This window comes from Cervus elaphus, chromosome 14, assembly GCF_910594005.1.
Source record: "Cervus elaphus chromosome 14, mCerEla1.1, whole genome shotgun sequence".
NCBI lineage: Eukaryota > Metazoa > Chordata > Mammalia > Artiodactyla > Cervidae > Cervus > Cervus elaphus.
The window spans coordinates 42,896,960-42,924,617 of NC_057828.1; the positions used below are offsets into that span (position 1 = coordinate 42,896,960).

The following is a 27,658-nucleotide window of genomic DNA, read 5'->3' on the forward strand; positions in this document are numbered from 1 at the left end:
AGGACCCAATGCCAGCAGTATGTATTTAAAAGTCTATGCATTGAGTCTTTAAACCATCTCTATTTTTGTTTCAAAAAATAATCCATTGGTAAACTGAATTGTACTTCCTACTTGTTAGTCAAGATAATAACACTGAGATTATAACCTAGGATTAATTGTCCTGCTTGCCTTTGGTCTATTACCTTTGCTTTTTAAAAATCTGTTCAATGGTCAGAGACAACCTTGATTTTGCCATTTTGAAAATTATTTCTATACTACTTCTAAAATATAGTGTGAATCAGATGAGAAAGTATGGAAGAAGCCACATGGATTACTTTCTTACTCTAGAAAAAAATTCATAAAGATATGCCTATGTTTTTAAGTGACAAACAGAGATGCCAAGTGAATTTAGTTCTCATTCTAACTCCAGTCATTTGGTACTGGCTTCTTGGAGCTGTATGCTGAACAGTTCTAAAACCATGTTCTGCTACAAATAAGTATGGTGGTAGTGGCTTAGTTGCTAAATCATGTCTGACTTTTGCAACCCCATGGATTATAGCCTGCCTGGCTCATCTGTCCATGGGATTTCCCAGGCAAGAATACTGGAGTGGGCTGCCATTTTCCTCTCCAAAAGAAAGTTTAATTTTCAAATTATTCAGAAAACCATAAACAACTTTCTGACTTCCCAGTGGCTTTCTTCCTCCTCTGTATGAAGGGCCTTTAAGCTCTAGCTGCAAAGATGCACTTTTTCCAGTCAGCAACTCACCATAAACAGACTTAAACTCAGCAAAATTGTTTAAGGATTAAAAACTCAAAGTGCTCTATCTTAAAGAAATAAACTAATCTTGAAGGATAAAAAACAGATTTTCATTTAATTTTCACAATTTGATGAAAGAAGGATTATGCTTATCTATTTTGTACATAAGCAAAGTGAGGCACATAGAAGTCAAATGGATTGACAAGCGGACATGTAGCTTCATGTAAGTAGCAAGAGGAAGAGCTGAAATTGAAACGCTAGTATGACTGTGGACAAAGGCCATCCTATTTTCAGTCCAAGAGTCATTAGGACACCAAACAGAAAGATATATCAGATAGAGGGTGATACTTGAGCAATGTGTTTGGCTCTAAACTCTGACAGCCATTGCAAAAGGGAAGCAAATGTGTTAAGTGATGAAGTTTTCATTTTCTTGTATTTAAGACACCAAATCATCTGAAAGAGAAAAAAGAAAGGAAAACATTTCCTGGACCCATCTCTATGAGTGTCATGTAGATAACATCTGACGATAACTTCTACTCTTTTTACATATGACTTTAAAATGCTGTCCAAGGCAACCACTCACTGCAGCAAAGGGTGGACAGAGTGACTGGGGCTATCAATCCACCCCTCACCCCCAGCTTCCAGCCTGCCCTGCTGCCCCAGGCCCCAGATGAGGGTATACGCTTGGAGTGGGAGCTGGCACTGGACACCAATGATTGGCCAAGCCAAAGGAGCCAGAGCCTCAGGCTGGGGGAGGTTTACAGGTGTAGAAACTATACCCCAGTTATCACAAAACCTGGCACCCAGAACATGATGAATGTTAATGACCTCAAACTCAGGATGTCCAAACCTGGACAAGAACACCTGCTACACTTCTGGAATGAGCTGGAAAAAGCCCAACAGCTTTATGCAAAGCTCCAGGCCGTGAACTTTGAGGAGCTGAACTTCTTTTACCAAAATGTGACTGATCGATTTAATCATTCTTCCCAGCCAGAGAAAGTGGATGCTTGAACAGAACCTGTCCTTCAAGAGGTGTTGGGCAGGGATACCAGGGATTCAGATCAGCTGCAGGCCTGGGAAACTGAAGAACAAGGACTTTTCCAGATTTCTCAGAACAAAGTGGCAGTTCTTCTAGCTGGCGGGCAGGGGACAAGACCTAGTGCTACATGTCCCTACGGGATGTATGATGTTGGTTTGCCATCCTGTAGGACACTTTTTCAGATTCAATCAGAATGCATCCTGAGACTTCAATAGTTAGCTGAATAATATCATGGCAACAAATGCATCTTTTTGAGGTATATAATAACCAGTGACAGAACAATGGAATCTACAAAGTTTACGGTGTATGAAGTATTAGGGGAAGATGATTTTTCCCCACTGAAGGACAAAGACAGTCAGAATGGACAACTCTACTACTGCAAGGCACATTTTGATGTCTCTCCATCATTGCTGGGTCTTCAATGCAAGAGGCCACATCATAGATGAAGGTGGCGCCAGTGATGCACCAATCCAATGTGAAATCTCTCCTCTTATTTCCTATCCTGGAGAAGGACTAAAAAGTTATATGACAGAGAGAGAATTCCACGAACCTTTAATCACTGATGAGAATGGAGTCCGTGAAGAATGGTATGAGCCAGATACCAAGTTCTCCCATAATAAGAACACCTTTTATTTTTGGTTGACTGATCATAAACCTATAGGACCTCATCTGAAATACTCAAGTTTGAATATCCACAGGCTTTCATTTTGCTCGATAAACTCTCACAACTACTCCATATTCCCTAAGATCCAGATGACTGAACTTCAGAAAACATTTTTATGATTCTCAACTGACTGAAGGTCTTATTTATATTTTTCAATAGTATAACTTTTTTTCTAAGTTAAGGAAAATATTGGCCATCTAGGAAATTTCCTACAGCTTAAGTATAGTCAGGGTGATTTAACATCACTTTACTTGGAGCTAAAAGCATTTGTATTGGAAGTTGTACATAGAAAAAATATGTTATTGTACATGTTAAAAGGTTTCCATGGTACTATAAGTTTATTTTACCAAAAATAAAATTTTTAAGAAAAAATAATAAAATGCTGTCCAAATGTACAAAATGGCTCTTTATAAAGGCAGAAGTATAATGTATAAAATGTCAGATGAAAGCCAGTTGGTTGAAGTTGATAGTGGGATCCAAGTGAATCAGTTCCCAGGAGTAAATCAAAGAATCTACACTTTGATAAAAAGCCATAAAATTTGAAGGCCTACTCTTGTGCTGACAAATTGCATTAGGCCATTTTGTACATAGAAATGACTCAGTGGTGAGTGAGAAATATAAAAAGGGGAAAACTGTATTTTGTTCATCTTCTCACATCTGAAAGACAATGAGGTAAGCAAACAAATATACTGTAGTCTAGTGATCATTTCTAAGCTAGACTTTTAACTAATAGGGATCTGTTTCCTCTTGTGGGGAAGCGTAAGTATGGCTTCCAAAGCCACAGACTTTCTAGTTGGCTTTTAAATGTTTTTTCTGAATCATAACTAGCTTAAATGGGAAAAAAAAAAAAGAAGTAGACAGTTTCCAAGCACTCACAAGCCTGAGTAAATAAATTTCACACTAATTGAATGAAGTGAAAGCTTTTTTTATTCCTGTTTTTAACTATAAGAAATATTTTTCCTTTCTGAGTGGTTGATGGGATACCCAATTTCCAGAACTGTGATAAGACTTGTTAAAGTCATCTGACTCACAGGGCTACTGAGTGCGAGTGGAAACCGCTCTGTGGACCACAGAAATCAAACATTCATGAATTCTTGGTACCAGCTCTAGAAAATCAGGTGACACCAGACACTCGTTGCAGTACACAATCTAAAGGATCTTCCCCTTACATCACATATCAATGCCCTATTTCCTATATTTATTAACAAGGAATAAATTATTTACATGTTTAATTGCCCTAGAGAATAAGAGGTTCAGGCAGTAACCTAGAAGGCAATAAAAGAGAAAGCAAGAGAAGTCACTCTTGTAAATAAAGCATGTAGTAATTCCCATGTGATGAGATGGCATGCCAAGAAATTACTGCATATTTATCTGTAGAAAGGACTCAATTCCAGATTTTCTAAAGTTTTCACTGAGAGACTGTTTTCTACTCCCGAACAAAGGTAAACAGTGTGCTATCAGAAAAATATGAACTGTTTGGTTCAAGTTAGTGTTTTTATTGTCTTCAGATAAATATTCAAGAGTGAAAATACTGGATCATATGGTAGCACTATTTTTCATTTTTTGAGGTACTCCCACACTGTTTTCCATAGTGGCTGCACCAATTTACATTCCTACCAGAAATGCATGATTGTTGGTGATCTGTATGTCTTCTTTGGAAAATGTATATTCAGGTCCTCAGCCCATATTTTAATCAGATTATTTGAGTTTTTTTTATGTTGAGTTATATGAGTTCCTTATATATTGTGAATATTATCTCTTATCAAACAAGGCATTTACAAATATTTTCTCCCATTCAGTAGGTTTTCTTTTTTGTTTTGTTGATAGTTTCCTTCACTGTACAAAAGCTTTTAGGTTTGATTAGATCCCATTTGTTCATGTTTGCTTTTGTTTTCTTTGCCTTAGGAGAACAGGTCCAAAAAAAACTGCCATGATTTACATTCAAGAGTGTTCCACCCATGTTTTCTTCAATAATGACACAAGAAATTTGTAATCAAATTGGGGAAATGTACTTCACAAGAGCACCACTTCCAGACATGTCTCTGAGCTTTCACATGACTGACTACTACTCCTTCTTTAAAAACTCTTCTCTTAGCTTCTATCCTACTTCACATCTTTTTTTCATCTGCTTTAGTATTTATGGTAGGTTCCTCTTTCCTAGCCCATGCCTAAAATATTGGCATTCATTGATATTTGGTCTACAGTTCTTTTCTCTTCCCTTATGGCCACTTTTTGCAGCCAAAGATGGAGAAGCTCAATACAATCAACAAAAACAAGACCAGGAGCTGACTATGGCTCAGATCATGAACTTCGTATTCTCAAATTCAGACTTAAATTGAAAAAAGTAGGGGAAACCACTAGACTATTCAGGTATGACCTAAATAAAATCCCTTATAATTATACAGTGGAAGTGACAAATAGATTCAAAGGATTAGATCTGATAGAGTTGCTTGAAGAACTATGGACAGAGGTTTGCAACATTGTACGGAGGCAGTGATCAAGACCATCCCCAAGAAAAAGAAATGCAAAAAGGCAAAATGGTTGTCTGAGGAGGCCTTAAAAACAGCTGAGAAAAGAAGAGAAGCTAAAGGCAAAGGAGAAAAGGAAACATATACCCATTTGAATGCACAGTTTCAAAGAATTGCAAGGACAGATAAGAAAGACTTCCTCAGTGATCAATGCAAAGAAATAGAGGAAAACAATAGAATGGGAAAGACTAGAGATCTCTGCAAGAAAATTAGAGATACCAAGGAAACATTTCATGCAAAGATGGGCACAATTAAGGAGAGAAATGGTAAGGACCTAACAGAAACAGAAAATATTAAAGAAGAGGTGGCAAGAATACACAGAAGAACTATACAAAAAAGATCTACATGACCCAGAAAGCCATGATGGTGTCATCACTCACGTAGAGCCAGACATCCTGGAATACGAAGTCAAGTGGGCCTTAGGAAGCATCACTACAAACAAAGCTAGTGGAGGTGACAGAATGCCAGTTAAGCTATTTCAAATCCTAAAAGATGATGCTGTGAAATTACTGCACTCAGTTCAGTTCAGGTGCTCAGTCATGTCTGACTCTTTGGGACCCCATGGACTACAGCTTGCCAGGCCTCCCTGTCTATCATCAACTCCCGGAGCTTACTCAAACTCATGTCCATTCAGTTAGTGATGCCATCCAACCATCTCATCCTGTCCTCCCCTTCTCCTCCCGCCCTCAATCTTTCCCAGCATCAGGATCTCTTCTAATGAGTCAGCTCTTCGCATCAGGTGGCCAAAGTATTGGAGTTTCAGTTTCATAGCAGTCCTTCCAATGAATATTCAGGACTGATTTCCTTTAGGATGGACCGCTTGGATCTCCTTGCAGTCCAGGGAACTCTGAAGAGTCTTCAACACCACAGTTCAAAAGCATTAATTCTTAAGCACTCAGCTTTCTTTATAGTACAACTCTCACATCCATACATGTCTACTGGAGAAACCATAGCTTTGACTAGATGAATCTTTGCTGGCAAAGTAATGTCTCTGCTTTTTAAAAATAAAAAAAATAAATTAATTTTAAAAATAAATAAATAAACTGAGCAAATGTAGGTGAATGCCTTGGTCCTAAAGGCTATAAGGGACTTTGACAAAACCAAATAGAATGGCAGCATTGCCATTGGTCTTGGAGCTCATGGTGTTTGAATTTTAGTACTGATACAGATAAGATTTAACAGAATACTTTGTACATTGATCTAAAGTATTTAAAGGCAATTCATGGTGGAAATCTCATTAAAATTCAATATAGAAAAGTGTTCTTATACTGATATTTAAAATAAAATAAAAAATGCTGTCTAGGTTGGTCATAACTTTCCTGAGAAGGAGTATGCATCTTTTAATTTCATGGTTGCAGTCACCAATGCAGTGATTTTGGAGCCCCCAAAAATAAAGTCTGCCACTGTTTCCATTGTTTCTCCATCTATTTGCCATGAATTGATGGGACCATATGCCATGATCTTAGTGTTCTGAGTGTTCAGTTTTAAGCCAACATTTTCACTCTCCTCTTTCACTTTCATCAAGAGGCTCTTTAGTTCTTCTTCACTTTCTGCCATAAGGATGGTGTCATCTGCATATCAGAGGTTATTGATATTTCTTCCAGCAATCTTGATTCCAGCTTGTGCTTCATCCAGCCCAGCGTTTCTCATGATGTGCTCTGCATATACATTAAATAAGCATGGTGACAATATACAGCCTTGACATACTCCCTTTCCTATTTGGTCCCAGTCTGTTGTTCCATGTCTGGTTCTAACTGTTGCTTCATGACCTGCATACATATTTCTCAAGAGGCAGGTCAGGTGGTCTGGTATTCCCATCTCTTCCAGAATCCTCCATAGTTTATTGTGATTCACACAGTCGAAGACTTTGGCATAGTCAATAAAGCAGAAATAGATGTTTTTCTGGAACTCTCTTGCTTTTTCAATGATCCAACCAATGTTGGCAATTTGATCTCTGGTTCCTCTGCCTTTTCTAAATCCAGCTTGAACATCTGGAATTTCACAGTGCAAGTATTCTTGAAGTCTGGCTTAGGGAAATTTGAGCATTACTTTACTAGCATGTGAGATGAGGGTAATTGTGCAGTAGTTTGAGCATTCTTTAGCATTGCCTTTCTTTAGGATTGCAATGAAAACGGACCTTTTCCAGTCCTGTGGCCACTGCTGAGTTTTCCAAATTTGCTGGCATATTGAGTGCAGCACTTTAACAGCATCATCTTTTAGGATTTGAAATAGCTCAACTGGAATTCCATCTCCTCCACTAGCTTTGTTCATAGTGATGTTTCCTAAGGCCCACTTGACTTCACATTCCAGGATGTCTGACTCAAGGTGAGTGATCACACCGTCGTGATTATCTGGGTCGTGAACATCTTTTTTCAGTGCTGCACTCAATATGCCAGCAAATCTGCAAAATGCAGCAGTGGCCACAGGACTGGAAGAGGTCAGTTTTCATTTCAATCCCAAAGAAAGGAAATTTCAAAGAATGTTCAAACTACTGCACAGTTGCACTCATCTCACACATAGCAAAGCAATGCTCAAAATTCTCCAAGCCAGGCTTCAATAGTACATGAACCGTGAAATTCCAGATGTTCAAGTTGGATTTAGAAGAAGCAGAGAAACCAGAGATCAAATTGCCAACATCCACTGGATCATCGAAAAAGCAAGAGAGTTCCAGAAAACATCTACTTTTGCATTATTGACTTTGTCAAGGCATTTGACTGTGTGGATCACAACAAACTGTGGAAAATTCTGGAAGAGATGGGAATACCAGACCACCTGACCTGCCTCCTGAGAAATCTAATTGCAGGTCAAGAAGCAACAGTTAGAACTGGACATGGAACAACAGACTGGTTCCAAATAGGAAAAGGAGTACGTCAAGGCTGTATATTGTCACTCTGCTTATTTAACTTATATGCAGAGTACATCATGAGAAATGCTGGGTTGGAAGATGCACAAGCTGGAATCAAGATTGCCGGGAGAAATACCAATAACCTCAGATAGGCAGATGACACCACACTTATGGCAGAAAGAGAAGAAGAACTAAAGAGCCTTTTGATGAAAATGAAAGAGAAGAATGAAGAAGTTGGCTTAAAACTCAACACTCAGAAAATTAATATGGCATCCGGTCCCATCACTCATGGCAAATAGATGGGGAAACAATGGAAACAGTGAGAGACTTTATTTTTGAGGACTCCAAAATCACTGCAGATGGTGACTGCAGCCATGAATTTTAAAGATGCTTGCTCCTTGGAAGAAAAGCTATGACCAACCTAGACAGCATATTAAAAAGTAGAGACATTACTTTACCAACAAAAATCTGCTTAGTTAAAGCTATGGTTTTTCCAGTAGACATGTATGGATGTGAGAGTTGGACTATAAAGAAAGCTGCGCACTGAAGAATTGATGCTTTTGAACTGTGGTGTTGGAGAAGACTCTTGAGAGTCCCCTGGACTGCAAGGAGATCCAACCAGTCCATCCTAAAGGAAATCAGTCCTGAATATTCATTGGAATGACAATTGATGCTGAAGCTGATACTCCAATACTTTGGCCACCTGATGTGAAGAACCAACTCATTGGAAAAGACCCTGATGCTGGGAAAGATTGAAGGCAAGAGGAGAAGGGGACGACAGATGATGAGATGGTTAGATGGTATCACCAACGCAATGGACACGAGTTTGAGTAAGTTCCAGCAGGTGGTGATGGACAGGGAAGCCTGGCATGCTGCAGTCCATGGGGTTGCAAAGAGCTGGACACGATGTTCAGTGCTTGCTAAGGGGAATTAAATATTATAATAACAAGTGCAAGTATTGCTGAGAAAACAGATGTCAGGCCTCTTGGCCGTGCACTGAGACCCATCAAGCCTGCCCTAGTCTATTGTGAGTAGTGTGTCCCCTCATTTTTATTGCTTAGGCTTTTGTGGGCTCAGAATCCAGAATTACTTAAATTACACAGAATCCACCTGGAGCAGAGCAAGACCAGACAAATGGCTTCTTCCTGTGGAACAAAGACTTGAAGGCCCCACTCCAGTACTTTCTGTTTTTTATTTCTCAGGAAGAGCTTTGCACAGCTAAAGGACCATTTATACTTGAAGTAGAGCCTTGTTAACCACAATACTGCTTTACAATGTTCACATTAGCTCATAAAGATGTGACTGTGGGTTTTCTTTCATGGGCTGACATTCACTTATAACCCAAGAGTGGGACCACAAATACCAATAAGAACATAGCCCTATTTCCTCCCTTCCTTTCCTACAAGGACACCAAACTTTCTGCCAAAGGTTTTCCTCAACAATCAATTTTGAGGTTTCAAGCCAATGGTATAGCTTCCGCACAAGCAAAGAGTGGCAGACTCTAAGCCCTCTAGGCCACTCCAGAAGCCCATTGTCCTGGGCTACATTATCATCACCTCCAACCTTACTATTTTCTCTTAAGAGAACTATCAGCCACTAATTTGGGATTCATACTTAGCATACTTATCCTTCATTACTTAGCATTTGAGAATACAAACCAATTAGTGATGTTACAGGGCTCTGGCCTTTTGGGAAAACAACCAACTCCAAGAAATGTATAGAAGGAAATCCCACCAAAGGGACAGAGGTTTACCCATTCAAATGGAAATGTAGGGTCTTGAATACTTTGAACATGCTAGTGCAACTGAGAATCCTTGGGAAAAAATATGACTAACAGACCAGACAAGAATATGACTCCAGGGCAGCGCTGTGCCTAAATGAGAGGACATTTCAGAATTAGGTTTCCTATGGTGTGAGAAGGGCTTCCCTGGTAGCTCAGTCAGTAAAGAATCTGCCTGCAGTACAGGAGGACTCAGTTCCATCCCTTGATCGGGAAGACCCCCTGGAGAAGGAAATGGCAAAATGCTCCAGTATTCTTGCCTGAATAATTCCCATGTATAGAGGAGCCTGGTGGGCTGCAGTCTATGGGGTTGCAAAGAGTCAGGCACGACTGACTAACAGACACTCTGTGAGGAAGCATGGCAAAAGGAATGTGTTGTTATTAGAGAGTGGAGGGCCTCAGGGGAGAGGCTGCTAATGGGCCCAGGAGGAGAGTCAGGGAATGAAAGAAAACAAGATTCCTCAGTACAAGGCCAACTAGCTGTCTTGCATGACTGTGCTTGTGACCGAGCATCTTTGAGTATAATTTGACCATGGAATCCTCTCGTGCAAAATTTTGTGGAGACTATGTTTCTTGGAATATGAGGAGAAAGGCAGGGGAGGATAAAAGGAGAATGGTCAAGACTTAAGCAATTTCAGTCCCTTTATCAGGAGAGTATGTGGAGAGAGGTCTTGGTATACCGTGGCCTGGGAGAAAAAACAAAAATGTTGTGGAACAAGAAGACAGCACAAGGAAAGTCAACCCTACTTGCTCCCATCTTTCCTTTCCAGGGCATGAGAAAGACGCAAGAGCCAAAGTTTTTCTTTTAATAATTCACATCCAGAATTTAACTTCCAGTTTGACGCTTTTTTGGTGAAGAAGCATCCTCTGGACCATTCAGTTGACAACACCACATATTTATTGTCACCCTTTTTTGTGCTAGGTGCTGGAGATACAACAGAATATCAGGGGAGCCATCTTTAAGTCAGCAGTCCATCAGGGACTCTCTGCTTGAAAATCGGTGAATAAAATTCAGTTTCCATGTTACTCTCTCCATACATCTCACTTCTCCTTCCTTCCCCACCATCCCACCCCGTGTCCATAAGTCTGTTCTCTATGTCTGTTTCTCCATTACTACCCTGCAAATAATTCTGGAAACTTACATTACCATATGTAAAATAGATAGCCACTGGGAATTTGCTCTATGACTCAGCAAAGTCAAACAGGGGCCCTGTAACAATCTAGAGGGGTGGGATGGGAAGTGAAATGGGAGTCAGGGGACATGGTTATACCTATGGCTGATTCATGTTGATGTTTGGCAGAAAACAACAAAATTCTGTAAAGCAATTATCCTTCAATTAATAAATAAATAAAATTTTTTTTTAAAAAAGTCATCTTTCTTGGAATGCTCCACCACATCATCAGTCTCTAATAATAGCGAAGTTTTTTTTTTTCCCAAGATACCCTGATCTAGCTGCAGGGATCACTGCATTCCAACCTCCAGGGAATTAGTTAATGACTCAGATGGTCTGTCAGTTGAGAATGATTTTTTAGGATGGGGAGCGCTCCAGATCCGTTCAACGTTGTTAGCTGTTCGTTTTAAGACATGGGAGCCAGGAGCAAGTCCAAAACCAGCTCAGATAGGGTTATGGCCTAAACTCATGAAAATGTCCTTTTCCTCACTCTGTGACCCTCTCACTGTTTTTATCATCACTGTTACTGTTTTTAATGACTGGAAAGGAGTTGCTTCACTCTACTGTGTAGCTTTATATTATTAAATGACAAACTGTTTGAGTGAAATTAAACTCACATAGAGACTAAAAAGGGAACTTGAGGGATTACCACCAAAGATGCTTTTGGGGTTGAAAGTCTTCAAAGTTTGCTTTCCCTGCTGCTTTCTCAGTGCTCCCTTTCTTGGAGTGTCAGGGGTTCTATCTCAGGCAAAGAAGCAATGACTGCTTTATTTTTAAGACAGCCCTGTCCTCTACAGCACTCTAGGGTCCCTTCCTTTGTCCATGGTGAGCACACCAATGTTTTCTGACTCAGCTCAAATGCACAACCTGTTAAGTTTTTCCAAACATCTCCTGAAAGAACCAGGTATTCTAGTGTACCAGTTGTTTACACCATCACTGAACCATTTGTCATGCTGAATTGGAATTGTTTATGCACATTATCTAGCTTATTAAAGTATGAGGACCCCAGAGAAAGAGACTTATTTTATTTCCTTTTGAGACATTTCCCTCTTCTCCCTCATAGAACATAACAGAAATTTGGTAAGTTTTGCAAAATAAATCAATGAACAAATAATAACGTTTTACTTAGATATAGTACTTTACAATTTTGCTTACAATAATAATATGCATTTGGATGGCACTTTATTCCTCCACAGTGTATTTAGATACATACTCGATTTGATTCTCAAAATACTATTAGGTAAGGCAGATATTATTAGAACCCTATTTTCACAGCTGCCAACAGTCTGAGGAGAAGCCTTTTCCACTTTACCCAAACCTAGTAAGAGAAGGAAAGGGGACATAAACCCAGATTTTTTTAATTTCAAATATAGGACTCATGCCATCACACTTAGCACTCTGCAATAAGAGGGACAATTTGAACAAGAGAACTTTACTCAGACTCATTCCAGAATAGAAATAATTGATTTCAATCTGGACCCACACAACATGGTCTTAACACTTCCCAGGAAGATAAGGAAGCTCCTTTTTGTTCAGCTAAAGCATTTTATAATTTTGAATTTAAAGATTTTTGAGCAGCTATATCTAAGGCAACAAAGAAAAGTCCTGTGGAGATGAAAAGGGACATATAGAAATAGAATCTGGAATGACCTTAGAAGGCTTTGGATGAAGGAATTGTTTGGTACTGATTAAAAGCAATGAGATGGCACTAGTGGTAAAGAATCCATCTGCTAATGTAAGAGACATAATGTGATGTGGGTTCGATCCCTGGGTTGGGAAGATCCCTTGGAGAAGGAAATGGCAACCCGCTCCAGTACTCCTGCCTGGAGAATCCCATGGACAGAGGAGCCTGGTGGGCTCTAGCCCACAGGGTCACAAAGAGTTGGACACAACTGAAGCAACTTAGCATGCACTCAAAGGCAATGAGACAATTAGGCAAGGAAAAAGAAATAAAAGGCATCCAAATTGGAAAGAAAGAAGTTAAATGTTATCTGTTCAAAGATGAGGCTATCTTACATATAGAAAAATCTAAAGACACACACACACCCCTTCCTGTTTAGAGCTAATAAACGAATACAGGAAAGTTCCAGAATACAAATTTGACACACAAAAATCAGTTATAATTTTATACACTAACAATGAATAATCCAAAAAGGAAATTAACAGTTCTATTTACAATAGCATCAAAATTTGTTTTAAATCTACAAATGAATTTAACTAAGGAGGCAAAAGATTTGCACATTAAATACTGTAAAACATTACTCAAAAAAGTTAAAGCATACACAAATAAATGGAAAGACGTCCCATGTTTATAAATTAGAAGATTTAATTTTGTTAAGACGGCAATACTACCCAAAATGACCTACAAATTCATTGTAATCCCTATCAAAATCCCAATGGTGGGATTTTTGCATAAATAGAAAAACCCATCTTAAAATCTCTATGGACTCTCAAGAGACTCAGAATAACCAAAAAACAATCTTGAAAATGAAGAACAAAGTTGAGGAACTCATATTTCCTGGTTTCAAAACTTACTGCAAAAGTATAGTCATCAAAATTTTATGGTACTGGTATAAGGACAAAAATGTAGACAAAAGAACAGAAGACAGTCCAAAATTAAACCTTTTCACAGTCTCTTGATATTTAACAAGGATACTAAGACCATTCAATGGAAAAAGAACAGCCTTCCCAATGAACAGTGCTAAGAAAGTTGGATATCCACATGAATAACAAGAAAGTTGGATGCTTACTTTATTATGTACAAAAATTAACTCAAATGGATCAAACACCTAAACATAAGAAATAAAACCCTTAGATGAAAATAAAGGGGAAAATCTTCCTGACACTCGCTTTAGCAATGATTTCTTGGATATGACACCAAAAGTCCAGACAAGAAAGAAAACAGATAAACTGATCTTCATCAAAATTATAAACTGTTCTGTATCAAAGGATGCTGTCAGTAGAGTGAAAAGGTAACTCATGGAATAGGAGAAAATATTTACAAAGCATATATCTAATAAAGGATCAACATCCAGAATATATAAAGAATTCCCATGATCTAACAGACAAAAAAAAAAAAAAATCCAAAAATGGGTAAAGGGCTTAAATAGACATTTCTTCAAAGAGGATATATGAATGGCCAATAAGCACATGAAAAGATATTCAGTATCACTAGCCATTAGGAAATGTAAATCAAAACAACAATGAGGTACCACCACATGTCCATTAGGATACCAATTATCCAACAGAGGGGGAGGAGAATAAAAAGGATTGGCAAATGCTGTGCTACACCCCACAGCCCTACAAGCCCTATACTTGCCCATCCTCAAGACCAGAGAAAGAGCTTGGAGTCAGCAACAGAGCCATCAATGGTTTAACATATAGGAGGAGCTTATGTGTGTGAAGCAAGGTCCTGGAGCAAAACCCCACCATGTATGGCAGGCAGCAGGGACAAGACAAGGCAGCAGGCTTTGCTTCCGGGGCAGGGGGTAGTTACCAGTAGGAAATGACATCAAGTTAGCTCACTGGTTACTAGGAAAACCAGCAGACGGGTACTCCTACCACCCTTTTGATGAGCTATGCTGGTGACTAAAGTTACACCAATCGTCAGCTGGGACCTGTGGCAAGAACATAGGAAGGAGAGTCACGTGAGTAGGGTGTAGGTGAAGAAGGCACTGGTCCAACCAGGGCTGTACAGAGGACGTGAGAACAGCCATCTTGGGTGACCTGATCATATACTCCACCTCTACATACACAGCCCGACCCTTATAATCTTGGTCTGCCCCTTTTCTTTGATATCCCTGGGGTAAGGTATGTAGGGGGGCACTGCAACCAGGTGTCACACACACAATACAGACAACAGCAGCCAAAGAGTATCAAAATAAGGTACCTAGTGCACTAAAAACAGTCATTTGCCAATATCTGGGCTAATTTTGGAGCCAAGATCTTTGCAGGTGAATGGAGAGGAAGTCAAGGGCAGTGGCACTCTGACTAGTTATAAGGAAGGTCAGGCCATCCCCGGTTTTCACACACTCAGAGCCACCCCTACGAGGAGGGGAAGGCCTCAGCTCTAAGAGGAACATTCTAGTGACCTAGCAAGGAGTCAACAGTCACAGTACAAGTCTGTCATCCCTGTTATTTGGGAGCCATTAGGGGTATGATACGTTATGCGTTTCCGAACAAAATCCCACTTGTGTGTCCAGCAGCCAGCCTATTCCATTCCACATAGCATTGCTCAGCGGGGCTGATGGGCATCCAACCTGACAAAGTGTATGAAAATATTTATGGATGGGGTGCTTCTGACATATTGGCATGCAGGACAGGGAGACTGTAAGAGTCTTCCCTCACATTCTCAATCCTCCCCACCTGGTCCCATTAGCCAGAAGGAAGACAGAAGCCCAGAGGAAGACAACAGCAGCATCTTGCTGTAGACCCAGAAAATAGATTCATTTCATAGCAAGGCCATTAATACTGCTCAGTCCTAAAATAGATTTCCTCCACTCAGGCTGGGGATGAAATGTAAGATATCTGATAGGCACAATACACGGGAGATGAGATAGTTAGGCAAAATACAAGCAGTAACCACATTCAGAGATAGTATCACATCTGCCAGTGTTTTTACACCCTGGCGTGCAATACGGTTTATACATATATTTAATAAAAGCCAAAGCACAAGCTTACCTTTAAGAATGTGGTGAACACAATGAGGTACCATTACACGCCAGTCAGGATCGTTGTTATCCAAAAGTCTACAAGCAATAAATGCTGGAGAGGGTGTGGAGAAAAGGGAACCCTCTTACACTGTTGGTGGGAATGCAAACTAGTACAGCCACTATGGAGAACAGTGTGGAGATTCCTTAAAAAACCTGGAAATAGAACTGCCATATGACCCAGCAATCCCACTTCTGGGCATACACACCGAGGAAACCAGATCTGAAAGAGATACGTGCACCCCAATGTTCATCGCAGCACTGTTTATAATAGCCAGGACATGGAAGCAACCTAGATGCCCATTGGCAGACGAATGGATAAGGAAGCTGTGGTACATATACACAATGGAATATTACTCAGCCATTAAAAAGAATTCATTTGAATCAGTTCTAATGAGATGGATGAAACTGGAGCCCATTATTCAGAGTGAAGTAAGCCAGAAAGATAAAGACCAATATAGTATACTAATGCATATATATGGAATTTAGAAAGATGGTAATGATAACCCTATATGCAAAACAGAAAAAGAGACACAGATGTACAGAACAGACTTTGGGACTCTATGGGAGAAGGCGAGGGTGGGATGTTCTGAGAGAATAGCACTGAAACAAGTATACTATCAAGGGTGAAACAGATCACCAGCCCAGGTTGGATGCATGAGACAAGTGCTTGGGGCTGGTGCACTGGGAAGACCCAGAGGGATGGGATGGGGAGGGAGGCGGGAGGGGGGATAGGGATGGGGAACACATATAAATCCATGGCTGATTCATGTCAATGTATGGCAAAAACCACTACAATACTGTAAAGTAATTAGCCTCCAACTAATAAAAATAAATGAAAAAAAAAAAAGAAATCAAGTTTTCAGTAATACAGGAGCATGTCTAAAAATTACATCTACAATGGCCACTTGAACGTCTGAACCACATCTAATCCATTTGAGATTCAAATGCACTCCCCTCTTCAATGGTCAAAGCAGAGATACAATGCATGTCTGAGGGGCCACAAAACAGGCCACTTTGGTCAAAAAAGTTTAAGTTAACCATGCACATGCCAGAATGACTTCTCCATACTTTAATATGTGCACGTTTTTCCATTATTTTCCCTTTGATTACAAACCTTTCAATAGACTGAAGTATATGTCTCTCAAAACCAGGGTGAATGTTGCCTGCCCTGTGTCTAAATCATATTCTCCTGCACTAGTCCTCCTTTACACTTGCTAGTTATCCATACTGGGGGAGAGCAGAGAACTGATCAGATATTGTGAACACATTTAGAGGTATGTTAATGAAGAAACATTTTAGAGACTATACATTATACCAAATTGTTAGAAAAAAAACTGTTTCTGTGCTTCTAGTAGCAGACTTCAAGCAAGTGGTGTTACAGAGCATGAGTAGGTATACTGTGACAACTTCACTAGAGAATCCTCTTTCCATCCTGAACATCAGAGCAAAAGTATGACTAACACAGTAACTTTCATAAATACAGACCTCAATTAGCATAACTAGAATTTAATACCCATTAAACATATTTTTCTCTCAGAAATTATCCTCATCTCTGCCAAACACAGGCAAATCAAGGCTAATTTTTGTTTGCAAAATAAGTCTGGTCAATTGACCACACAGGCTCCTCCGAACTGGCTGTGGGGCAACTCAGGAGGAGTCAGACTGAATTCCCCAAAGGACTCTTAAGACCAGGAAAGTCAGGCTTCCTGCTGGTTCAGTGGTTAAGAATTTGCCTGCCAATGCAGGATATACTGGTTCAATCCCTGATCCAGGAAGATCCCACATGCCACAGGGCAACTAAGCCAATTAAGCCCACAGTCCCTAGAGCCTAAGCTCTGCAACAAGAGAAGCCACCAATGAGAAGCCCGGACACACAACGAGAGAGCCACCCCCACTTGCCACAACTTGAGAAAGCATATGTGCAGCAAAGATGGCCCAGTGCAGCCAAAAAAGTAAAGACCAGGAAAACCATGTCCACATTGGTGGATTTCTCCCTTCTAGAGACCCCCAAAATGTTGAACTTCCTGCACATGTCTGCACAGTCTTTCTCATTCACCCGATCAGACCACTTGAAACTCAAAGGCCTCCAATTTCTGAAGGTACTAGGCAGAGAGAGAATAAAAATGTTTCAATTCTACCCACAGGCGTAGTTAACCAAATTGCTTTAAGTCACAACTAACTTGAGGGGAAGGGCTTCCCTATATCTGGAAAACATAGATCAAAACCAGAAATATTCCACATAAAAACCATAAAAATCATAACCATATTCACCAGTTCACTCAGTAGCCAATCTTTTTGTTAACTTTTCTTATTGAAGTATAATTTAAAATGTTGTGTTAATGTATGAGATACAGAATTTTAAATATATTTGTGTAGGGTATGATTAATACAAATTAAATATAAATTTATCATATTTAAATTATTAATGACATTATTCAAGATGCTTCAGCGTCTTGGGACTGACGGTGAAGCTGAAATTACAGTACTTTGGCCACCTGATGCAAAGAACTGACTCATTAGAAAAGACCCTGATGCTGGGAAAGATTAAAGGCAGGAGGAGAAGGGGATGACAGAGGATAAGGTGGTTGGATGGCATCCCCGACTCGATGGACATGAGTTTGAGCAAGCTCTGGGAGTTGGTGATGGACAGAGAAGCCTGGTGTGCTGCAGTCCATAGGTTTGCAAAGAGTTGGACATGACTGAGCAACTAAACTGATTCCAGTTGCACCTATTAATTTTTTCTGTACTTGATAACACATTCTCAGAAATGTTAATATCTCACTATGGTTATATATTTTTCTTTCCCTTTATATTTCTTCTGGTTTTTGCTTTATGTATCTTTGTTTCTTTCTCGTTAAGGTATCTAATGGTTCATGATGTCTATCTTCTCTGTGAATTATACCTTTTATCATTAAAATATTCATCTGTTTCATTTAAAATAAATTTAAAATGATGTTAGTTTCAAGTGTACAAAGTGATTTGGTTACACACACTATACTTTTTTCATACTCTTTTCCATTATGGGTTATTACAAAATATATAGTTCCCTGTGCTATACAGCAGGTCATTGTTATATATTTTATATATAGTAGTATGTATGTGTTAATCCCAAACCTCTAATTTGTTTCCACCTGCCAATGATTCCCTTTGGTAATCATACACTTGTTGTCCATGTTTGTAAGTCTATTTCTCTTTTATAAATAATTCTTTTTTTAGATTTCACATATAAACAATATCATGATATTTGTCTTTCTGGGTCTGACTTCCCTTAATATGATAATCTTTAGGTCCATCCATGTTGCTACAAGTGGCATTATTTCACTCGTCTTTTGGCTGAGTAATATGCAATTACACACACATACATGACATCTTCTTTACCCATTCCTCTATCAATGCACATTTAGGTTGCTTCCATGTCTTTGCTATTGTAAACAATGCTACTGTGAACACTGGGGTGCATGTATATTTTTGAGTAAGAGTATTCTGCAGATATATGCCTAGGAATGGGATTACAGGATCATAAGGTAACTATTTTTAGTGTTTTAAGGAACCTCCAAACTGTTCTCCATAGTAGGTGTACTGATTTACATTCCCACCAACAGGGTAGGAAGGTTCCTTGTTCTCCACACCAGAATTTATATTTGGAGACATTTTGTTGATGGCTATTCTGACCGATAAGGTGATACCTCATTGTAGTTTTGGTTTGCGTTTCTCAAATAATTAATGATCTTCAACATCTTTTCATGTGTCTCTTGGTCATCTGTATTGTCTTCTTTGGAGAAATGTCTATTGAAGTCTTCTGTCAATTTTCCCATTGCTGTTCAGTCACTAAGTCATGTCCTACTCTTTGCGACCCCATGGACTGCATCATGCCAGGCTTCCCTGTCTTTCACTATCTCCCAGAGTCTGCTCAAATTTATATCCATTGAGTCGGTGATGCTGTCTAACCATCTCATTCTCTGCTGCCCTCTTCACCTTTTGATTTCAAATTTTCCCAGCATTAGGATATTTTCCAATGAGTTGATTCTTCATATCAGGTGGCCAAAGTATTGGACCTTCAGCTTCAATCTTTGTTTTTTGATATTAAGCTATAAGAGATACTTGTATATTTTACAAATTAATCCCTTGTCAGTAGCATCATTTGCAAATATTCTCCTATTCCATAGGTTATCTTTTCATTTTGTTTATGGTTTCTTTTGCTGTGCAAAAACTTGTAAATTTAAATAGGTCCCATTTGTTTATTTCTGCTTTTATTTCTATCACTCTAGCAGATGGACAAAAAAAAATATGGCTGCAATTTACGTCAAAGAGTGTTCTGCCTATGTTAACCTTTTATGAAGTTGAAACAGTGGGGAAAGGGGCAGGACACAAAAGCTAGATAATGAAGAAGGAACAACACTGCTGTTGGAATGCAGTAAAGACTGGCTAGCACCAGCTAAAACCAAAGTGGCTTTGAGAATAGTCTGATCATTTACTTTAGCTTAGTGTATCTTCATTATGATACTAATACACAGTGCCAGTTTGGAGGTAGATCATAAAATGTCCATAAGTGGGCAATGGCCCAATTCCTGGAAAATTCCCACACTATTCTAAAACAGCAGAAATATTCCTCCCACACATTAGCCTTCCCCTTCATGGATCACAGACTTGTTGTTGTGACAGGGCTTGCACAGCTCAGTGAAGCTATGAGCCATGCCATGCAGGGCCACCCAAGATGGACCAGTCATAACGAAGAGTTCTGACAAGATGGGGACCACTGGAGGAGGGAATGGTAAACCACTCTGGTATTCTTGCATGAGAACCCCATGAACGGTATAAAAAGGCAAAAAGATATGACACCAAAAGATGAGCTCCCCAGGTTGGAAGGTGTCCAATATGCTGCTGGGGGACAGCAGAGGACAATTACTAATAACTCCAGAAAGAATGAAGCAGCTGGGCCAAAGCAGAAATTATGTTCATCTGTGGATGTGTCTGGTGATGAAAGTAAAATCTGATGCCATAAAGAACAATTTGCATGTGAACCTGGAATGTTAGGTCCATGAATCAAGGTAAATTGGACGTGGTCAAGCAGGAGATGGCAAGAGTAAATACTGACATCTTAGGAATCAGTGAACTAAAATCGACAGGAATAGGTGAATTTAATTCAGATGACCATTATATCTACTTCTGTGGGCAAGAATCCCTTAGAAGAAATGGGGTAGCCCTCCTAATCAACAAAAGAGTCCAAATGAAGTACTTGGGTGCAACATCAAAAATGACAGAATGATCTCAGTTTGTTTCCAAGGCAAACCACTCAACATCATAGTAATCCAAGTCTATGCCCCACCACTGTTGCTGAAGAAGCTGAAGTTGAATGGTTCTGGACATCCTAAAACTAACACCAAAAAAAAAAAAAAAAAAGATGTCCTATTCATCATAGAAGATTGGAATGCCAAAGTAGGAAGTCAAGAAATATCTAGAGTAACAGACAACGTTGGCCTTGGAGTACAAAATGAAGCAGGGCAAAGGCTAACAGAATTCTGCCAAGAGAATGTACGGGTCATAACAAACACCTTTTTTCAACAACACAAGAGATGACTTTACACATATACATCATCAAATGGTCAATATCAAAATCAGATTGATTACACTCTTTGCAGCAGAAAATGGAGAAGCTCTATACAGTCAACAAAAACAAGACCTGGCATTGACTGTGGCTGAGATCATCAGCTTCTTATTACAAAATTCAGGCTTAAACTAAAGAAAGTGTGGGAAACTACTAGGACTGCTGCTGCTGCTGCTAAGTCGCTTCAGTCATGTCCGATTCTGTGTAACCCCATAGACGGCAGCCCACCAGGCTCCCCCATCCCTGGGATTCTCAAGGCAAGAACACTGGGACAGTGCAACCTAAATCAAATCCCCTATACAGTGGAGGTGATAAATAGATTCAAGGGATTAGGTCTAGTAAACAGAGTGCCTGAAGAACTATGGACAGAGGTTTGTAACATTGTATAGGAGGCAGTGACCAAAATCATCCCAAAGAAAGATTCAAGAAGGCAAAATGGTTGTCTGAGGAGGCTTTACAAATAGCTGAGGAAAGAAGAGAAATGAAAACCGAGGGAGAAAGGGAAAGATATACCCAACTGAATGCAGAGTTCCAGGGAATAGCAAAGAGAGACAAGAAGGCCTTCTTCAATGAATAATGCAAAGAAATAGAGGAAAACAACAGAAGGGGAAAGACTAGAGATCTCATCAAGAAAATTGGAGATATCAAAGGAACATTTCATGCAAAGATGGGCAAAATAAAGGATAGCAACAGTAAAGACCTAAGAGAGGCAGAAGACATCAAAACGAAATCTCAAGAATACACAGAAAAACAGATCTTAATGACCCAGATAACCACAAGGTTGTGTTAACTCACCTAGAGCTAGATATCCTGGAGTGTGAAGTTAAGTGGGCCTTAGGAACTACTGCTGCCAGTAAAGCTAGTGGAGTGATGGAATTCCAGCAGAGCTATTTAAAATCCTAAAAGATAGTACTATTAAAGTGCTGCACTCAATATGTCAGCAAATTTGGAAAACCGAGCAGTGGACACAGGACTGGAAAAGGTCAATCTTCATCCCAATTCCCAAGAAGGGCAGTACTAATGAATATTCAAACTACCAGACAATTGCACTCACTTCCCATGTTAGTAATGTTATGCTCAAAATCCTTCAAGTTAGGCTTCAGCAGTACATGAACTGAGAACTTCCAGATGTACAAGTTGGAAAGTTTAGAAAAGGCAGAGGAACCAGAGATCAAATGCCAACATCCGCTGGATCATAGAAAAAGAAAATTCCAGAAAAACATCTATTTCTGCTTCATTTACTATACTAAAGCCTTTGACTGTGTGGATCATAACAAACTGTGGAAAACTCTTATTAAAGAGACGGGAATGCCAGACCATCTTACCTGTCTCCTGAGAAACCTGTATGTTGGTCAAGAAGCAAGTTAGAACCTTATATGGAACAACAGAGTGATTCAAAAATGAGAAAGGAGTATGACAAGGTTGTTATATGCAGAGCACATTATGTGAAATGCTAGGTTGGATGAGTTACAAGCTGGAATCAAGATTGCTGGAAGAAATATCAACAACCTCAGATATGCAGATAATACCACTCTAATGGCAGAAAGTGAAGACAAAGTAAAGAGCCTTTTAATGAGAGTGAAAGAGAAGAGTGAAAAAGCTTAAAACTCAATATTAAAAAAAAAAAGAAAACTAAGATCATGGCATCCAGTTTCATCACTTTATGGCAAATAGAAGGGGGAAAGGTGGAAGAAGTGACAGATTTTCTCTTCTTGGGCTCTAAAATCATTGCAGATGGTAACTGCAGTCACGAAATTAGAAGACGATTGCTTCTTGAAAAGAAACCTATGACAAATCTAGCCAGTGTATTAAAAAGCAAAGACATTAGTTTGCAACAAAGGTCTGTATAGTCAAGGCTATGGTCTTTCCAGTAGTCATGTACAGATGTGAGAGATGAACCATAAAGAAGGCAGATGCTTTCAAACTGTGGTGCTGGAGAAGACCTTTGAGAGTCCCTTGTACAGAAAAGAAGATCAAACCAATCAATCCTAAAAGAAATCAACCCTGAATACTCATTGGAAGGACTGAAGCTGAAGCTGCAATATTTGGCCACCTGATGTGAATAGCCAACTCATTGGAAAAGACCCTGATGCTGGGAAAGACTGAAGGCAGAAGGAGAAGAGGGTGACAGACGATGAGATAGTTGGATGGTATCACTGATTCAATGGACATGAACTTGGGCAAACTCTGGGAGATGGTGAGGAACAGAGGCCTGGCATGTTGCAGTCCATGGGGTCGCTAAGAGTCAGACATGACTTGGTGACTGAACAACAAACAACAACATTAGAATATGAAATTACCTAACACATAAAAAACCCATGACTCCCAAGACTGGGGCAGCTCTCACTTTCAGATTCTTCACATTGTGCCTATTGAGTCTGCATCTTTCTAAATAATCTCACATTTGCTTTTTCTTTGGCTTGCTCTTGAATTATTTTGTACCTGAGAACCCTCATTTGGTAATATATTCTAAGGATTCCTGCAGGCCCCAGGATGTGACATTTCCCTCTTCAGCAACATCTTCTGTGGCAACCACAGCAGGGACCCCAAAGGGCATAATCTCTATCTACCTATCAGGCTATAGCTCCCCACCTCCATGGAGAGTTGCTGGGACAAAGGGTCCCAAGATGTTGCTGACTTTTTTAAAAAATGCACAATATGATAGTTGTGAGTTAAATTTTATATGGGGGGAAATGAGGACTGCAGCCTGGTGGTTAGATACCTCTGAGAAACTGCTCCAATGAGGTAGGAAGAAAGGATGGTATATATGTGATTTTGATAAAGGGGGAGTGCATGCCATCAAGCACATATTTTTTGTAGAAAGTTTCTGCTAGTATGAAGCTTCTATTTGTCACAAGAAACAGTCATCACCATGAAAGACTTCAGTGCTTTTCTAGAATAGATATGAAGAGATATAAGAATTGGGCTCATAAAATTGGCTCCTGAGAATATCCAACTATCTAAAGACCTGTCCTGACAGTTTTTCCCAGAGGACCTCCCTTAACTCCTTCAGAGAGTGTTGAAAGTTAAGCAGTACATGATTTAATCCTTAACTCCTTGGGGGAGTGTTGAAAGTTATGCAGTACATGATTTAATCATTGTAGAGGTAGGTGGCAAGCACCCATGGCAAGTGCCAATTTGTAGTTGACACTGTGAAGACCTAGTAGCCCCTTAGCCGACAGCTGATACTGCCCACAGGATCTAGCAGAAACCAGCTGCCTGGCCTTGAAGGAACCCACTGAACCTCTGGCTCTTCACTGGTTCTCTCTCCTTCTTTCCCATCTTCGGGTTATACCACTCTATTTCTTTTGAGCAAAGAAGATCCACGAGACAACCATCCAGACTTTCAAATTAAGACCACAGCAAATAATTGGCAACTTGATCGGGTGACTTTCCCCTCCATGGCTCCTTGAGCCCAATTATTCCCCCTCCATACTTTTTCCCAGTCTCAGTCCAATTCTGGGACCGAGAACTGTGTTAGGGTGCTCAGATAGGAGGACTGTGGTAGTCCTCCATTAGATCTGTGGCCTGGTCCTTCCTGAGTGCTTCTTGGGGCTCACAACCTCATTGCATTTCTAAGTGGAAGTCACGGGCAGGCACCTCCCTATCAGGGCTTGCTGACTTATATTTCCTAGCCTAGTTAGGAGCCACAAAATCCATCACACTTTGAATGTCCCCTTCCTCTTCCTTCTCTCAAACCCCTCCTAACTTCCTAGACTGTCTACAGAACCTGAGCACCCTGGCTGACTGTGCCAACAGGTTGGCTGTCACATCTGCTTCATGGCCATACAGAGGTATCCCTCTCTAGCATCCCCTCGGGTCAAGACCTACTATTACTCTGAGTTCCCAGCTGATGGTCCCTCCACTGGTTGCTTGATCCACCAGTTATGCTAAACATCTTAAATGTCACATCCTGAAGGGAACATTTTCCTTGTATTATGATCATCACATTGCCTTGTGGATCTATATACTCCAGCCCCAGGCTCTATACACTTTTTTCTCTTGAAATATACTTTCTTTTATTAGTTAAAAAACAAATCATACAGAGCCTCATGTTATGTCTAATATTTCTCTCTTTTTTTTTTAATTTTTGTTGGGGTATAGTGGTAAAGAACCCGCCTGCCAACACAGGAGACTTAAAAGATGCAGGTTCCATCCCCTGGGTCAGGAAGATCCCTTGGAGGAGGGCATGGCAACCCACTATAGTATTCTTGCCTGGAAAATCCCACGGACAGAGGAACCTGGTAGGATACAGTCCATGGGGTCGAAAAGAGTCTGACACTATTGAAGCCAACTGCACACACACACGCACAGCTGATTTAAAATGTTGTGTTAGTTTCTACACTTTCATGTGATGATAAAAAATTGTTCACTTAGCCAATTCAGGGCCTACGTCTCCTCCATCCCTCCCTCTCTGAAGAGTTTAGACCATGCACTTGGGGTGCTTTTTCTCCTGCAAGCTCTCATTCCTTAACTAACACAGGAGCGCTCATCAGGCTAACTGAATAGGCAGACATTCAAGTGCTCACAGGGATCTCACTGCTGCCTTTGCCAAATGAATCCTTTCTTAAGGCTGGACGGCCACAAGCCCAGTTTTCCCTGCTTAATTAAATGCCTCTTCTGCTGAATTCCCTGGCCTGGAGTCAGGGACCATCACAGATCAGGTATAATAAGCCAATCATACTGTTAGAACAGGTAGATAGCTAGATATGAGCTAGGGGGACACAGACCAAATGGCAGGAAACCATACATATTACGAACAATGGGGGTCCTGTGGGCAGACAAAGAAAAGCAGGAACCTCTGAATGACTGGAAACCACACATCTTGGGATGACAAAGGTCCTAGATGCAGACAGAAATGTGGGGAAAGGCAGGATCTTTGGCATCTGGATGTAACCTTTCATTCATTATGTTCTCATTACAGTAAAATTAACCTTGCAGTTAGGAAGTACTCAGCATTCAAGAATGCAATGAAGCTTCTTCACAGCAAAGCAAACTATAAGCAAAATGAAGACAATCCACAGAATGGGAGCAAATACTTGCAAATGAAGCAACCTAGAAGAGATTAATCTCCAAAACATACAACTCATGCAGTTCTAGGTCAAAAAAAACAAATAATCAAAAACTGGGCAGATGATTAAATAGACATTTCTCCAAAGAAGACATACAATGGCCAAGAGGCACATGAAAAGATGCTAAACATCACTAATTATCAGGGAAATGCAGATCAAAACTACAATGAGGTATCACTTCACATAGTCAGAATGGTCATCATCAAAAAAATATATATATATCTATGAACAATAAATGCTGGAGAGGATGTGGAGAAATGGGAACCCTCCTACACTGTTGGTGGTAATGTAAGTTAGTACAACCACTAGGGAGAACAGTATGGAGGTTACTTAAAAAAAAACAAAAAATAGAACTACCATATTATCCAGTAATCCCACTCCTAGGAATATAATTAGAAAAGATAAACGCACCCCAGTGTTCATTGCAGCATTATGTATAATAGCCAAGATATGCCAGCAACCTAAGTGTCCACCAACAAATGAATAAAAAGGCTATGTTATATATACACAGGGGAATATTGCTCAGACACAGAAAAGAATGAAGTATGCCATTCATAGCAACATGGGTGGAGATTAGCATACCAAGTGAAGTAAAAGAAAGACAAATATATGCGCAATCTAATTTTAAAAAATGATACAAATGAAGTTATTTACAAAAACAGACTTACAGATATGGAAAACAAACATCTCTACCAAAGGGGAAACATGGAGGGGGAGGTATAAATCAGGAATTTAGGGTTAACATACACACACTACTATATATAAGATAGATAACCGACAAAGACCAGCTATATAGCTCAGGGAACTCTACTATTCTGTGATAAGCTACATTAGGAAAGAATCTGAAAAAGGATGAGTATATGTATAACTGAATCACTGCTGTATACTGAAACTAACACAATATAGTAAATCAACTACAGTTCAATAAAATTTTTTTAAAGCCTAAATAAGACAAAAATCTTTCCTCCCTTAGGAAAGGTGAAACCAGGATGATAATATGGAAATATGACCCAAAAGCCCTCCTTCCCCAAAGAATATTCTGCTTATTTTTACACCCAATATAACCAGCTTCCCAAAGAAAACTCAGGGCACCTACTCACCTGAGTCTCCTATTGAGAGCGTATTACAGCTTAATACATCCTCGCTTTGCTTTCTTGAACTCTGCGTCTTGTCTCTGAATTCTGTTTTGGGACAAGACCCTACTCTCCAGTAACATACTATCACTTTCATTGCCATCATAACTTGATTCTGTAACACTCCCTTTTGGGGATCCATCCACTGAAGTCCCTAGCTGCGCACTCCACTGCCTACATTTTTGGAATACTAGGGACACTGGGAGAGTGCCAAGACAGACAACTACCATTTAACAAAATCCCTCTCTCGTCACAGCATCCTAGCCAATAATAGGGACCACTACAAACACAGCGGTGCTTAGGATTCACAGTAACTAATTGAAGTAAACTTAGAAAAGATAGCTTAAAAAAGAAATTAATTTTATTTTGCAA

General features: G+C 39.8%; 1 protein-coding gene and 1 pseudogene across 3 annotated transcripts in view; one reads left to right on the forward strand and one right to left on the reverse strand.

Annotated features, from left to right (window-relative positions):
- The window catches only part of TNFSF18 (TNF superfamily member 18), a 108,952-nt gene that overhangs the window by 66,605 nt on the left and 14,689 nt on the right, over positions 1–27,658 (reverse strand). Inside the window, exon 1 of one of the 3 annotated variants that reach the window (XM_043924134.1) lies at positions 14,326–14,344. The exons of the other annotated variants lie outside the window; for them this stretch is intronic. The gene's annotated coding sequence lies outside the window, so the exon portion shown is untranslated. Of the gene's footprint in view, positions 1–14,325; positions 14,345–27,658 lie in introns of those variants that run through there. 3 annotated transcript variants of the gene reach the window in all.
- Positions 1,550–2,221, forward strand: LOC122707423 (annotated as a pseudogene).